This window comes from Lolium perenne, chromosome 6 (genome assembly GCF_019359855.2).
Source record: "Lolium perenne isolate Kyuss_39 chromosome 6, Kyuss_2.0, whole genome shotgun sequence".
In the NCBI taxonomy this organism is placed as follows: domain Eukaryota; kingdom Viridiplantae; phylum Streptophyta; class Magnoliopsida; order Poales; family Poaceae; genus Lolium; species Lolium perenne.
Window position 1 is genome coordinate 268,049,174 of NC_067249.2, and position 13,730 is coordinate 268,062,903.

Below are 13,730 nucleotides of genomic sequence, written 5' to 3' on the forward strand. Positions count from 1 at the left end.
AACAGGGCATCCCCATCCCATTATGAAAAAATTGAAAAATTGCTATTTTAAAATTTTGGATTTTTTTGAAAAAATACACGCATGTATACGCCATTATGCAGAGTTTGGCATAAAAAACGACCATGCCTGACTTACACATAAATGCGAAAATGGTATTCAATATTTCCGTGAATAGTACACAACAAATAATTAAAGTGTCATTTGGACATTTCGTCATTTTTGTGTAGACAACATGCAATCGTATTGTCCCGTGAAATTTACACAAACAAGTATCAACATAATATGTACATGGAAAATAGTATTTTCAATTTTTTGACATTTAAATACATTTTTTCCAATATTGGAGAAAACGTGTGCACATGCATCCAGGCTTATCCTGGTATTTTCCATCCTCTAAAAGCTTATAGTAGTAGTGTTTGGGCAAAACCAAACCATTTGAAGTTTGACTAACTATAACATGAACATATACAATACCGAATGCACACAATTTAAAAGTACATTCTACGAATCGTTCTAGCAATATTGGTTTGATATAAATGTTGACATATTTTTTCCATGTAATTGTTTGAGTTCGACAAAAAGACTATATGAATTTTAGTTTGGGAAGGAGGAAGTAGTTTTAAGTTTCTAATATCTGAAAACAACAGAGCATTCTAGAGTTGCCCTTGCACTTTGTTCCATAGCATCAAGCTAGTTTGCAGTCAAGCGGGTTCATATGGACACATGCTTGTGTTCTTCACGTGTACTCCGGTGTGAGACCGCGGGTAGGGCACCACATGCATATTTTGGGTGACCGCGTGCTGAAAACCCGTAGTAGCCTGGGCCGCCTGCAGCTACGGATCGGGGAGATGCTCCACAATGTAAAAGTACGAGCGAGCGGCAGCAGCGCCGAAAGCTCGTCTATAAAATCAGCATGCGTGCCTGCCACTGCTCGGTGCTCGCGTCCCGCCATGTAGAAGAGAACAAATGTGTGCAAGATGGCAGCTACTCTCGCCGACGAGCCGTTGTGCGGCCATGAGCGCCTCTCGATGCAACTTGCAAGGATGGCGAGATGCTGCTCCCTGGATGCTCTCGTAGCTGCCTTTTATTTTCTTTCGTCGAGTCTCGTGACAAGGCCATGCCGCTGCTCAGAGCTCAGTCTGGTCATGGGTGCGCGGTGTACGGCGATTTACACAAAAATAATCCTTTTGTGAAAGAAAAGCACATACTGACCTTCCGGCGAAACTATTTCACCCATCTAACCTTTTTGTGTGGCGTCCCTCCCATCGGCACCACACCTCACTGTGTAGCGCCCATGCGGGCGGCACCACTCGCCCGTCCGACGTGGCGCGATCGACGCTGATGTGTGCTCGAGTCTAACGTGGCAGGATGTGCGGCGCCGCTCCCATCGGCGCCACACGTTGAAAGTGTGGCGCCGATGCCAAGGCCACCACACATCCACTTATGTTTGCCCAAAACATACTGTAAGACAATTCCCTAGGGACTTAGCCGTTTTGGCGACCCTGTTTGTGTGGCGCCAACGTCAAGGGCGTCACACTATGCAGTGTGGCGCCGATGCCAAGGGCGCCACACAAATAGGGTTGTCAAAACGGCTAAGGACTAAGCGTCCGGAGCCCCCTGGATGTTTTTGACATATAAGTTGATATAAGTTGACATGTGTGGCGCCGATGCCATAGGCGCCACACAGTGCAGTGTGGCGCCGCTCACATGGGCGCCACACATTGACTTGTGCTAAACCATGAAAATATCTACCATATTTCAACAGTTTTGATTACAACATTGCACACAACATGTACGAGACAACATAGTGATTCAAATAACACATAAGGTTCGACGACATCAAGGTTCCAATTACAATAAGGTTCAACGACATGAAGGTTCGAGAAGATCAAGGTTCACACAACATCAAGGTTTGACAACATAAAGGTTCGACAACAAGAACGTAGCCAAACGGACATCACTGAGTGGCAAAGGCTCCCTCGCCCCTCGCCTTCTTCTTCTTAGATTCTTCAGCCAGTTCTTCCTTCTCCCTTATGTCACGAGCCAACTAAACCACCGAGTCGAAGAAATGGTGACGCTCCTCCGTCTTTGAAGCTTCCGCTTGATCTCTTTCCTCCTTGATGCGCTCAGCCTCCTTAGCCACCTCCTCTAGGTGCATACTATTGGCCCTCTCCCTCGCTATTTGAGCAAGTTGCCAGTTCTTCTGGAATTTTTCCCTCCATAGACGGTCCCGTTCGGACTTGATCTTCTCATTCCTCTTCTTCTCGCGCCATATGTATTCCTGATACTCCCTTTGCATACGGGCACGCTCGGCCATCTTGTTCTCGTGCTTCTCCTTCTCCTTCCTCGCAACTTCTTCCTTCTCTCTCTTCCGCACCGTCCTCACAGCCTCCTCCCAAACGGACTCGTCCTTCTCATTGCCCTCCCACGCCTCATTCCACTTGGTGGGTTGAGTTGCCATACCTGAAAACAAAATTGAAAAAACCAAAGTTAGTCACGAAATAGGAAAATAGAAAGTACAATACAATTAATATATTGGAGACACATACGGATAAGGCCCCGCTAGGTATCCTAGCATACTAGTACCCCAACGTCCACCATGGCGACCTCTACTAAGCCTTACATGAATCCTTGGTTGCCTTGGAGCTTGTCGCTGCTTGGCGTGCTACAAGGATTGCAACAGCGCCAGGAAGTAGCTTCCTTGTGACGGTAAAGTACTCGTCCGTTGGGAACCCCAAGAGGAAGGTGTGATGCGTACAGCAGCAAGTTTTCCCTCAGTAAGAAACCAAGGTTTATCGAACCAGTAGGAGATGAAGGCCACGTGAAGGTTGTTGGTGAAGGAGTGTAGTGCGGCGCAACACCAGGGATTCCGGCGCCAACGTGGAACCTGCACAACACAATCAAGATACTTTGCCCCAACTTAATAGTGAGGTTGTCAATCTCACCGGCTTGCTGAAAACAAAGGATTAAACGTATGGTGTGGAGAATGATGTTTGTTTGCAAAGAACAGCAGAGAACAATGATTGCAGTAGGTTGTATTTCAGATGTAAAAGAATGGACCGGGATCCACAGTTCACTAGTGGTGTCTCTCCAATAAGATAAATAGCATGTTGGGTGAACAAATTACAGGCGGGCAATTGACAAATAGAGAGGGCATAACAATGCACATACATATCATGATGACTACTATGAGATTTACTTAGGGCATTACGACAAAGAACATAGACCGCCATCCAGCATGCATCTATGCCTAAAAAGTCCACCTTCGGGTTAGCATCCGCACCCCTTCCAGTATTAAGTTGCAAACAACAGACAATTGCATTAAGTATGGTGCGTAATGTAATCAACACAAATATCCTTAGACAAAGCATCGATGTTTTATCCCTAGTGGCAACAGCACATCCACAACCTTAGAACTTTCTGTCACTGTCCCAGATTCAATGGAAGCATGAACCCACTATCGAGCATAAATACTCCCTCTTGGAGTTACAAGTATCAACTTGGCCAGAGCCTCTACTAGCAACGGAGAGCATGCAAGATCATAAACAACACATATATGATAGATCAATAATCAACTTGACATAGTATTCCATATTCATCGGATCCCACCAAACACAACATGTAGCATTACAAATAGATGATCTTGATCATGATAGGCAGCTCACAAGATCTAAACATGATAGCACAAGAGGAGAAGACAACCATCTAGCTACTGCTATGGACCCATAGTCCAAGGATGAACTACTCACGCATCAATCCGGAGGCGGGCATGATGATGTAGAGTCCTCCGGTGATGATTCCCCTCTCCCGGCGGGTGCCGGAGGTGATCTCCTGAATCCCCCAGAGATGGGATTGGCGGCGGCAGCGTCTCTGGAACTTTTCTCGTATCGTGGCTCTCGGTACTAGGGTTTCGCGACGGAGAGTATAAGTAGGCGGAAGGGCGAGTCGGAGGAGGCACGGGGGCCCCACACCATAGGGCGGCGCGGGCCCCACCTTGGCGCGCCGCCTTGTGGTGTCGGCCCCTCGTGGCCCCACTTCGTATCCTCTTCGGTCTTGAAGCTCCGTGGAAAAATAAGACCACAGGCGTTTGTTTCGTCCAATTAGAGAATATTTCTGTGTAGGATTTACGAAACCAAAAACGGTAGAAAACAGAGGCTGGCGCTTCGGCATCTTGTTAATAGGTTAGTACCGGAAAATGCATAAAAATGATATAAAGTGTATATAAAACATGTGAGTATTGTCATAAAACTAGCATGGAACATAAGAAATTATAGATACGTTTGAGACGTATCAAGCATCCCCAAGCTTAGTTCCTACTCGCCCTCGAGTAGGTAAACGATAACAAGGATAATTTCTGAAGTGACATGCTACTATCATAATCTTAATCAATACTATTGTAAAGCATATGAGATGAATGAAGTGATTCAAAGCAATGGTAAAGATAATGACTAAACAACTGAATCATATAGCAAAGACTTTTCATGAATAGTACTTTCAAGACAAGCATCAATAAGTCTTGCATAGGAGTTAACTCATAAAGCAATAAATTCTTAGTAGAAGGTTTCGAAGCAACACAAAGGAAGATATAAGTTTCAGCAGTTGCTTTCAACTTCAACATGTATATCTCATGGATAATTGTCAACACAAAGTAATATGATGAGTGCAAATAAGAAAGTATGTAAGAATCAATGCACACAGTTGACACAAGTGTTTGCTTCTAAGATGGGAAGAAGTAGGTAAACTGACTCAACATAAAGTAAAAGAAAGGCCCTTCGCAGAGGGAAGCATGGATTACTATTTTTGTGCTAGAGCTTTTATTTTGAAAACATAGAAACAATTTTTTCAACGGTAGTAATAAATCATATGTGTTATGCATAAGACATCCTATAAGTTGCAAGCCTCTTGCATCGAATACCAATAGTGCTCGCACCTTGTCCTAATTAGCTTGGATTTCCATGGATTCTCATTGCATTACATATGTTTCAATCAAGTGTCACAAAGGGGTACCTCTATGTCACCTGTACAAAGGTCCAAGGAGATAGATCGCATTTGATTTCTCGTTTTTGATAGATCTCAACTTGAGGACATCCATACCGGGACAACATAGAAAACAGATAATGGACTCCTCTTTTAATGCTTAAGCATTCAACAACAGGTAATATTCTCATAAGAGATTGAGGATTAATGTCCAAACTGAAACTTCCACCATGATACATGGCTTTGGTTAGCGGCCCAATGTTCTTCTCTAACAATATGCATACTCAAACCATACAACTCATGGCAAATCACCCTTACTTCAGACAAGACGAACATGCATAGCAACTCACATGATATTCAACCAAAGTTGATGGCGTCCCCAGAAACATGGTTACCGCTCAACAAGCAACTTATAAGAAATAAGATACATAAGCGACATATTCTTTACCACAATAGTTTTTAAAGCTATTTTCCCATGAGCTATATATTGCAAAGACATAGAATGGAATTTTAAAGGTAGCACTCAAGCAATTTACTTTGGAATGGCAGAGAAATACCATGTAGTAGGTAGGTATGGTGGACACAAATGGCATAGTTTTTGGCTCAAGGATTTTGGATGCACGAGAAGCATTCCCTCTCAGTACAAGGCTTTGGCTAGCAAGGTTGTTTGAAGCAAACACAAGTATGAACCGGTACAGCAAAACTTACATAAGAACATATTGCAAGCATTATAAGACTCTACACTGTCTTCCTTGTTGTTCAAACACCTTAACCAGAAAATATCTAGACTTTAGAGAGACCAATCATGCAAACCAAATTTCAACAAGCTCTATGGTAGTTTTTCATTAATGGGTGCAAAGTACATGATGCAAGAGCTTAAACATGATCTATTTGAGCACAACAATTGCCAAGTATCAAGTTATTCAAGACAATATACCAATTACCACATGAAGCATTTTCTGTTTCCAACCAAATAGCAATGAACGAAGCAGTTTCAACCTTCGCCATGAACATTAAAAGTAAAGCTAAGAACACCTGTGTTCATATGCAACAGCGGAGCGTGTCTCTCTCCCACACAAAGAATGCTAGGATCCGAATTTATTCAAACAAAAACAAAAATAAAAGCACACAGACGCTCCAAGTAAAGCACATAAGATGTGACGGAATAAAAATATAGTTTCACTAGAGGTGACCTGATAAGTTGTTGATGAAGAAGGGGATGCCTTGGGCATCCCCAAGCTTAGATGCTTGAGTCTTCTTGAAATATGCAGGGATGAACCACGGGGGCATCCCCAAGCTTAGACTTTTCACTCTTCTTGATCGTATTATATCATCCTCCTCTCTTGACCCTTGAAAACTTCCTCCACACCAAACTCAAAACAATCTCATTAGAGGGTTGGTGCATAATCAAAAATTCACATATTCAGAGGTGACATAATCATTCTTAACACTTCTGGACATTGCACAAATCTACTGAAAGTTAATGGAACAAAGAAATCCATCCAACATAGCAAAAGAGGCAATGTGAAATAAAAGGCAGAATCTGTCAAAACAGAACAGTCCGTAAAGATGAATTTTTCCGAGGCACTTAACAGCCTCAGATGAAGAAGCTCAAATTAAATGAAAGTTGCGTACATATCTGAGGATCATTCACGTAAATTGGCAGATTTTTATAAGTTACCTACAGAAGGGGCTACTCAAATTCGTGACAGCAAGAAATCTGTTTCTGCGCAGTAATCCAAATCTAGTATCAACCCTACTATCAAAGACTTTACTTGGTACAACAATGCAATAAAGTAAAGATAAGGAGAGGTTGCTACAGTAGTAACAACTTCCAAGACTCAAATATAAAACAAAATTGCAGAAATAAAATAATGGGTTGTCTCCCATAAGCGCTTTTCTTTAACGCCTTTCAGCTAGGCGCAGAAAGTGTAAATCAAGTAACATCAAGGGAAGAAGCATCAACATCATAATTTGTTCTAATAATGGAATCAAAAGGCAACTTCATTCTCTTTCTAGGGAAGTGTTCCATACCTTTCTTAAGTGGAAATTGATATTTAATATTTCCTTCTTTCATATCAATAATAGCACCAACAGTTCGAAGAAAGGGTCTTCCCAAAACAATAGGACAACATGCATTGCATTCAATATCCAAAACAACAAAATCAACGGGGACAAGGTTATTGTTAACCGTAATGTGAACATTATCAATACTCCCCAAAGGTTTCTTTATAGAATTATCAGCAAGATTAACATCCAAATAACAGTTTTTCAATGGTGGCAAGTCAAGCATATCATAAAGTTTCTTAGGCATAACAGAAATACTTGCACCAAGATCACATAAAGCATTACAATCAAAATCATTGACCTTCATCTTAATGATGGGCTCCCAACCATCTCCTAACTTCCTAGGAATAGAAGTTTCAAGTTTTAATTTCTCTTCTCTAGCTTTAATGAGAGCATTTGTAATATGTTTTGTAAAGGCCAAATTTATAGCACTAGCATTAGGACTTCTAGCTTCAATTTTACCAAGCTTTTCTTCAACAGATTTGTTAAAAGCAGTTTGTGTACTAATAAATTCTTTAAGCATAGCTTCAAGACCAGGGGGTACACTCCTATTGTTGTTGTAAGAATTACCATAAGAATTACCATAACCATTACCATTATTAGAAGGATATGGCATATAGTTGTTACCAAAATTATTCCTATAAGCATTGTTGTTGAAATTATTATTTTTAATGAAGTTCACATCAACATGCTCTTCTTGAGCAACCAATGAAGCTAAAGGAACATTATTAGGATCAACATTAGATCTACCATTAACAAGCATAGACATAATAACATCAATCTTATCACTCAAGGAAGAGGTTTCTTCAACAGAATTTACCTTCTTACCTTGTGGAGTCCTTTCAGTGTGCCATTCAGAGTAGTTGATCATCATATCATCAAGAAGTTTTGTTGCAGCACCCAAAGTGATGGATATAAAAGTACCTCCAGCAGCTGAATCCAAGAGGTTCCTTGAAGAAAAATTCAATCCTGCATAAAAGGTTTGGATGATCATCCAAGTAGTCAGTCCATGGGTAGGGCAATTCTTTACCAAAGATTTCATTCTTTCCCATGCTTGGGCAACATGTTCATTATCCAATTGCTTAAAATTCATAATGCTACTTCTCAAAGATATAATTTTAGCAGGAGGATAATATCTACCAATGAAAGCATCTTTACATTTAATCCATGAATCAATACTATTCTTAGGCAAAGATAGCAACCAATCTTTAGCTCTTCCTCTTAAGGAGAAAGGAAACAATTTCTGTTTTATAATATCCCCATCCACATCTTTATACTTTTGCATTTCACAAAGTTCAACAAAATTATTAAGATGGGCAGCAGCATCATCAGTACTAACAACAGAAAATTGCTCTCTCATAACAAGATTTAGTAAAGCAGGTTTAATTTCATAAAATTCTGCTGTAGTAGCAGGTGGAGCAATAGGTGTGCATATGAAATCATTATTATTGGTGCTAGTGAAATCACACAACTTAGTGTTCTCAGGAGTATTCATTTTAACAGTAATAAAAATAAGTAAAGCAAACTAAATTAAGTAAAGTAAAACAAGTAACTAATTTTTGTGTGTTTTTGATATAAAGAAAACAAACAAAGCAGAAAGTAAAGTAAAGTAAAGCAAGACAATAAACAAAGTAAAGAGATTGGATGTGAGAGACTCCCCTTGCAGCGTGTCTTGATCTCCCCGGCAACGGCGCCAGAAAAAGAGCTGCTGTTGCCGCGGGAGTTTGCAATCACTGTGGTGTAACTTTTCTTCACATCCCCGGCAACGGCGCCAGAAAAAGAGCTGCTTGGCATGCTACAGGGATTGCAACGGCGCCAGGAAGTAGCTTCCTTGTGACGGTAAAGTACTCGTCCGTTGGGAACCCCAAGAGGAAGGTGTGATGCGTACATCAGCAAGTTTTCCCTCGGTAAGAAACCAAGGTTTATCGAACCAGTAGGAGATGAAGGCCACGTGAAGGTTGTTGGTGAAGGAGTGTAGTGCGGCGCAACACCAGGGATTCCGGCGCCAACGTGGAACCTGCACAACACAATCAAGATACTTTGCCCCAACTTAATAGTGAGGTTGTCAATCTCACCGGCTTGCTGAAAACAAAGGATTAAACGTATGGTGTGGAGAATGATGTTTGTTTGCAAAGAACAGCAGAGAACAATGATTGCAGTAGGTTGTATTTCAGATGTAAAAGAATGGACCGGGGTCCACAGTTTACTAGTGGTGTCTCTCCAATAAGATAAATATCATGTTGGGTGAACAAATTACAGGCGGGCAATTGACAAATAGAGAGGGCATAACAATGCACATACATATCATGATGACTACTATGAGATTTACTTAGGGCATTACGACAAAGAACATAGACCGCCATCCAGCATGCATCTATGCCTAAAAAGTCCACCTTCGGGTTAGCATCCGCACCCCTTCCAGTATTAAGTTGCAAACAATAGACAATTGCATTAAGTATGGTGCGTCATGTAATCAACACAAATATCCTTAGACAAAGCATCGATGTTTTATCCCTAGTGGCAACAGCACATCCACAACCTTAGAACTTTCTGTCACTGTCCCAGATTCAATGGAGGCATGAACCCACTATCGAGCATAAATACTCCCTCTTGGAGTTACAAGTATCAACTTGGCCAGAGCCTCTACTAGCAACGGAGAGCATGCAAGATCATAAACAACACATATATGATAGATCAATAATCAACTTGACATAGTATTCCATATTCATCGGATCCCACCAAACACAACATGTAGCATTACAAATAGATGATCTTGATCATGATAGGCAGCTCACAAGATCTAAACATGATAGCACAAGAGGAGAAGACAACCATCTAGCTACTGCTATGGACCCATAGTCCAAGGATGAACTACTCACGCATCAATCCGGAGGCGGGCATGATGATGTAGAGTCCTCCGGTGATGATTCCCCTCTCCGGCAGGGTGCCGGAGGTGATCTCCTGAATCCCCCGAGATGGGATTGGCGGCGACGGCGTCTCTGGAACTTTTCTCGTATCGTGGCTCTCGGTACTAGGGTTTTCGCGACGGAGAGTATAAGTAGGCGGAAGGGCAGAGTCGGAGGAGGCACGGGGGCCCCACACCATAGGGCGGCGCGGGCCCCACCTTGGCCGCGCCGCCTTGTGGTGTCGGCCCCTCGTGGCCCCACTTCGTATCCTCTTCGGTCTTCTGGAAGCTCCGTGGAAAAATAAGACCCTGGGCGTTTGTTTCGTCCAATTCCGAGAATATTTCCTGTGTAGGATTTCTGAAACCAAAAGCAAGTGAAACAGGAACTGGCGCTTCGGCATCTTGTTAATAGGTTAGTACCGGAAAATGCATAAAAATGATATAAAGTGTATATAAAACATGTGAGTATTGTCATAAAACTAGCATGGAACATAAGAAATTATAGATACGTTTGAGACGTATCAGTCGCCATTGTGATTGATGGCTTGGGGCTTGTTGCCATGGGGCTTGTTGACTTGGAGCTTGTTGCGAAGGAACGTTTTGCCTTGGAGCTTGTTGGCTTGGACCTTGTTGTGAAGGAGCTTGTTGCCTTGGAGCTTGTTGCAGTGGGGCTTGTTGGCTTGGAGCTTGTTGCCGTGGGGCTTGTTGGCTTGGAGCTTGTTGGCTTGGAGATTGATTTGAAGCTTGTTGGCTACTTGATTGTTGGCTTGTGCTAGCATCATTCCCCTTAGACTTTTTGCCGGATGTACATTTTCTTCTATTGTGCCCCTTACTATTACATGATCCACAATTAGTTGGCTCACGAGCCTCTTGGAATAACTTGTTTCCCGAATGACCCCATCTATCCATATCTCTGTGATACCTCTTTGTCTTTCTTCTTCCACGTTTCACAACCTTCCATTCCGGATCGGGCCAAACTTGCACTCCATGATATTCCGGCCATTGTGATTGGTCCAAGTAGGGAGAAAACCTTGGAGCCCATGTCCTTTTTGTGGCTTCGATGGAGAACTCGGACTCCCGAGCGGTGAGCGGGTTATTGTAGTCCACACGTCTAGTGCGTGCCGCTGTGAGCAAGTGGGAGCAAGCCAAATGAAGCAAAGATGGCCTCCTACATGTGCATTCACTTGTGTTTAGGGACACACGGAAAGCCCGGCCTCCGTGTTGGACACCACCTTGTGTGGTGCCTCCCGGCTCATTCACTTGATACACCCAGTCAACATTGTCATAACATGTAGCCGTTTGGGAGTCCGCCTTCCTCGCCTGAAAGTCCATGAACTCTTGAACCTTCGTTGGGTACTTGCAGTTCTTAGCAATTTCCTTCTCCGTTTCTTCAATGTAGTTCTGGAAATAGACATTCAACTTCTCGAATGTGTATTGAATGATTGCCGTCACGGGGAATGCACGAACACCCTTCAGCACATTGTTGAAGCACTCAGCCATGTTGCTTGTCATTTGACCATATCTCCTCCCATCCTCATCATAAGCTCGTGCCCACTTTGAGTTAAATATAAGGTGCCTCTGAAGAAACTCAAAACCACCCGGGGTGAGGTCTTTGTGCTTGAGCAAGCCGTTGTATAGGTTTGCGAAGCGGCGCTCGGAGTAAGCGAGGCAACAATCTTGAAGAAGGTCACACAACTCTTTGTTTTTGCATGCCCGGTAGAAGTTTGCACAAAAATGCCCCATGCACCATCAGTGGTGTAAGGGAGCATGCCCGGGAATGTCAAGCTCCACCGCATTGAGAATTCCTTGGTGACGATCCGAGATGACAGACACTTCCTTTGAGGGTGGTATGACCCTCGTCCTCAATATATGGAAAAACCATTACCAGTTATCATTGTTCTCAACCTCTACCAATGCAAAAGCCAATGGTACTAAGCGGTTGCTCGCATCATTTGCTATTGCCACCAATAGTGTGCCCTTGTACTGCCCGGTCAAGAAGGTACCATCGACGGCGGTGACCGGCCTACAATGTTCGAATGCCCTCGTGCATTGCTCGAATGACCAAAATGCACCTTGAAATACCCTCACTCTTTTACCATCATGCAATGTCATTTTGGTACTAGAAGGCTCCACCACATGCACCATGCCCGGGTTAGTAGCGGCCATCGCTAACAACAACCTAGGGACTCAGTTGTATGCTTCCTCCCAATCACCGTACAAACATCTTGAATGCGGCTTGTTTGGCCTTCCATGCCTTCCCATACTTGACGTTGTAGTCAAATCGGGATTTCACCGTATCTTGCACGGACCTAATGCTCATGGTTGGAAGTGATGATATCTCCGCCGAGAGCTTGTATGCAATGAACACGGATGTGAGTTGACGGTGGTCCGGCTGCCATCAAGCTTCGCCCCCCCGGCACATGTGAGTGGCTACACAACTTGTTATGTACCAAGCGGGCCCTTTTTTGAAAGGTCTTGCACGGACAACCCATGGACACCTCCTAGCTTGAACGGGGGAGGAGCGCCGGTTAAGGTCAAGCTCAATACGAGCATCAACCGTCTTGGTTGCAAACAAATCCAAAGCCTTGTCTTGTGACCCGGCCACCGTCTCCTTGTAAACGGACCAACGTTGCTCGGAATTGATACGCATTGTCTTCCAACGGGTGTGCATTCCAAACCCCACATTATGTCTTTCCTCTAGCTCAACACCATCATTTGGCTCATTCCAATTCAACTCAACCCTCACTTGTGCTACCACCTCCGCAAAGCTAGGGCTAAGGTCAAACACCAAGTCAACCTCTTCCGGGTCCGGCTCTATGTTTCCCTTCAAGAAAGCATCCTTGTTCACATGATGAACATGAACAATTCTATCCATCCCCCTAGCATAATGTGAACAACACATACATACATGTGTTTATTAGTTACCATAATCAACATAATCTACCCATACAACCTAGCACACTACCATTTCTCCTACTTCAAAAACCCTAACATCCAACCAAATCCACATCCACCCTCAAATCAACCTAGGGTTTCACATCTAGGGCTTCACACAAAATCAATGGATGAAAATTAGGGGAACGAAGGAGATTACCTCAAGGAACGGGTTGTGAACGATCTCCACGGGCAGATCTGACGAAATCCAAGAGATTTGAGGGGGGAGAGAGAAGCGGCTGGCTTGTTCTTGAGGGAGGAAGAAACAGAGAAGAGAATGGCTGGGTCGGGCTGGGGCGGGCTCGCGCAGCCACAGATAAGTGGATGTGTGGCGCCCTTGGCATCGGCGCCACACTTTCAATGTGTGGCGCCGATGGGAGCGGCGCCATACATCCTGCCACGTCAGACTCGAGCACACATCAGCGTCGACCGCGCCACGTCGGACGGGTGAGTAGCGCCGCTCTCATGGGCGTCACACAGTAAGGTGTGGCGCCGATGGGAGGGACGCCACACAAAAAGGTTAGATGGGTGAAATAGTTTCATCGGAGGATCAGTTTGTGTTTTCTTTCATAAAAGGGTTATTTTTGTGTAAATCGCCGCGGTGTAACCACTAGCCAGCTTTTGTTTACTTTCGATTAACTTTGGACACTCGGCGCGGCGCGCTGCTACCGACGAATAAACAATTTCGTATCCAGATCGCGTGCCCCGCATCGTGCTGCTCTGCTCGTGGCTCCAAGGGTGACCGAGCAACTATTCTACTCTACTAGTGGTAGTACAATGTGACCGATGAATGACTTTGGCCAACGGTTTGTACTACTACGCGACATCAACTTCCATTGTCAAATGC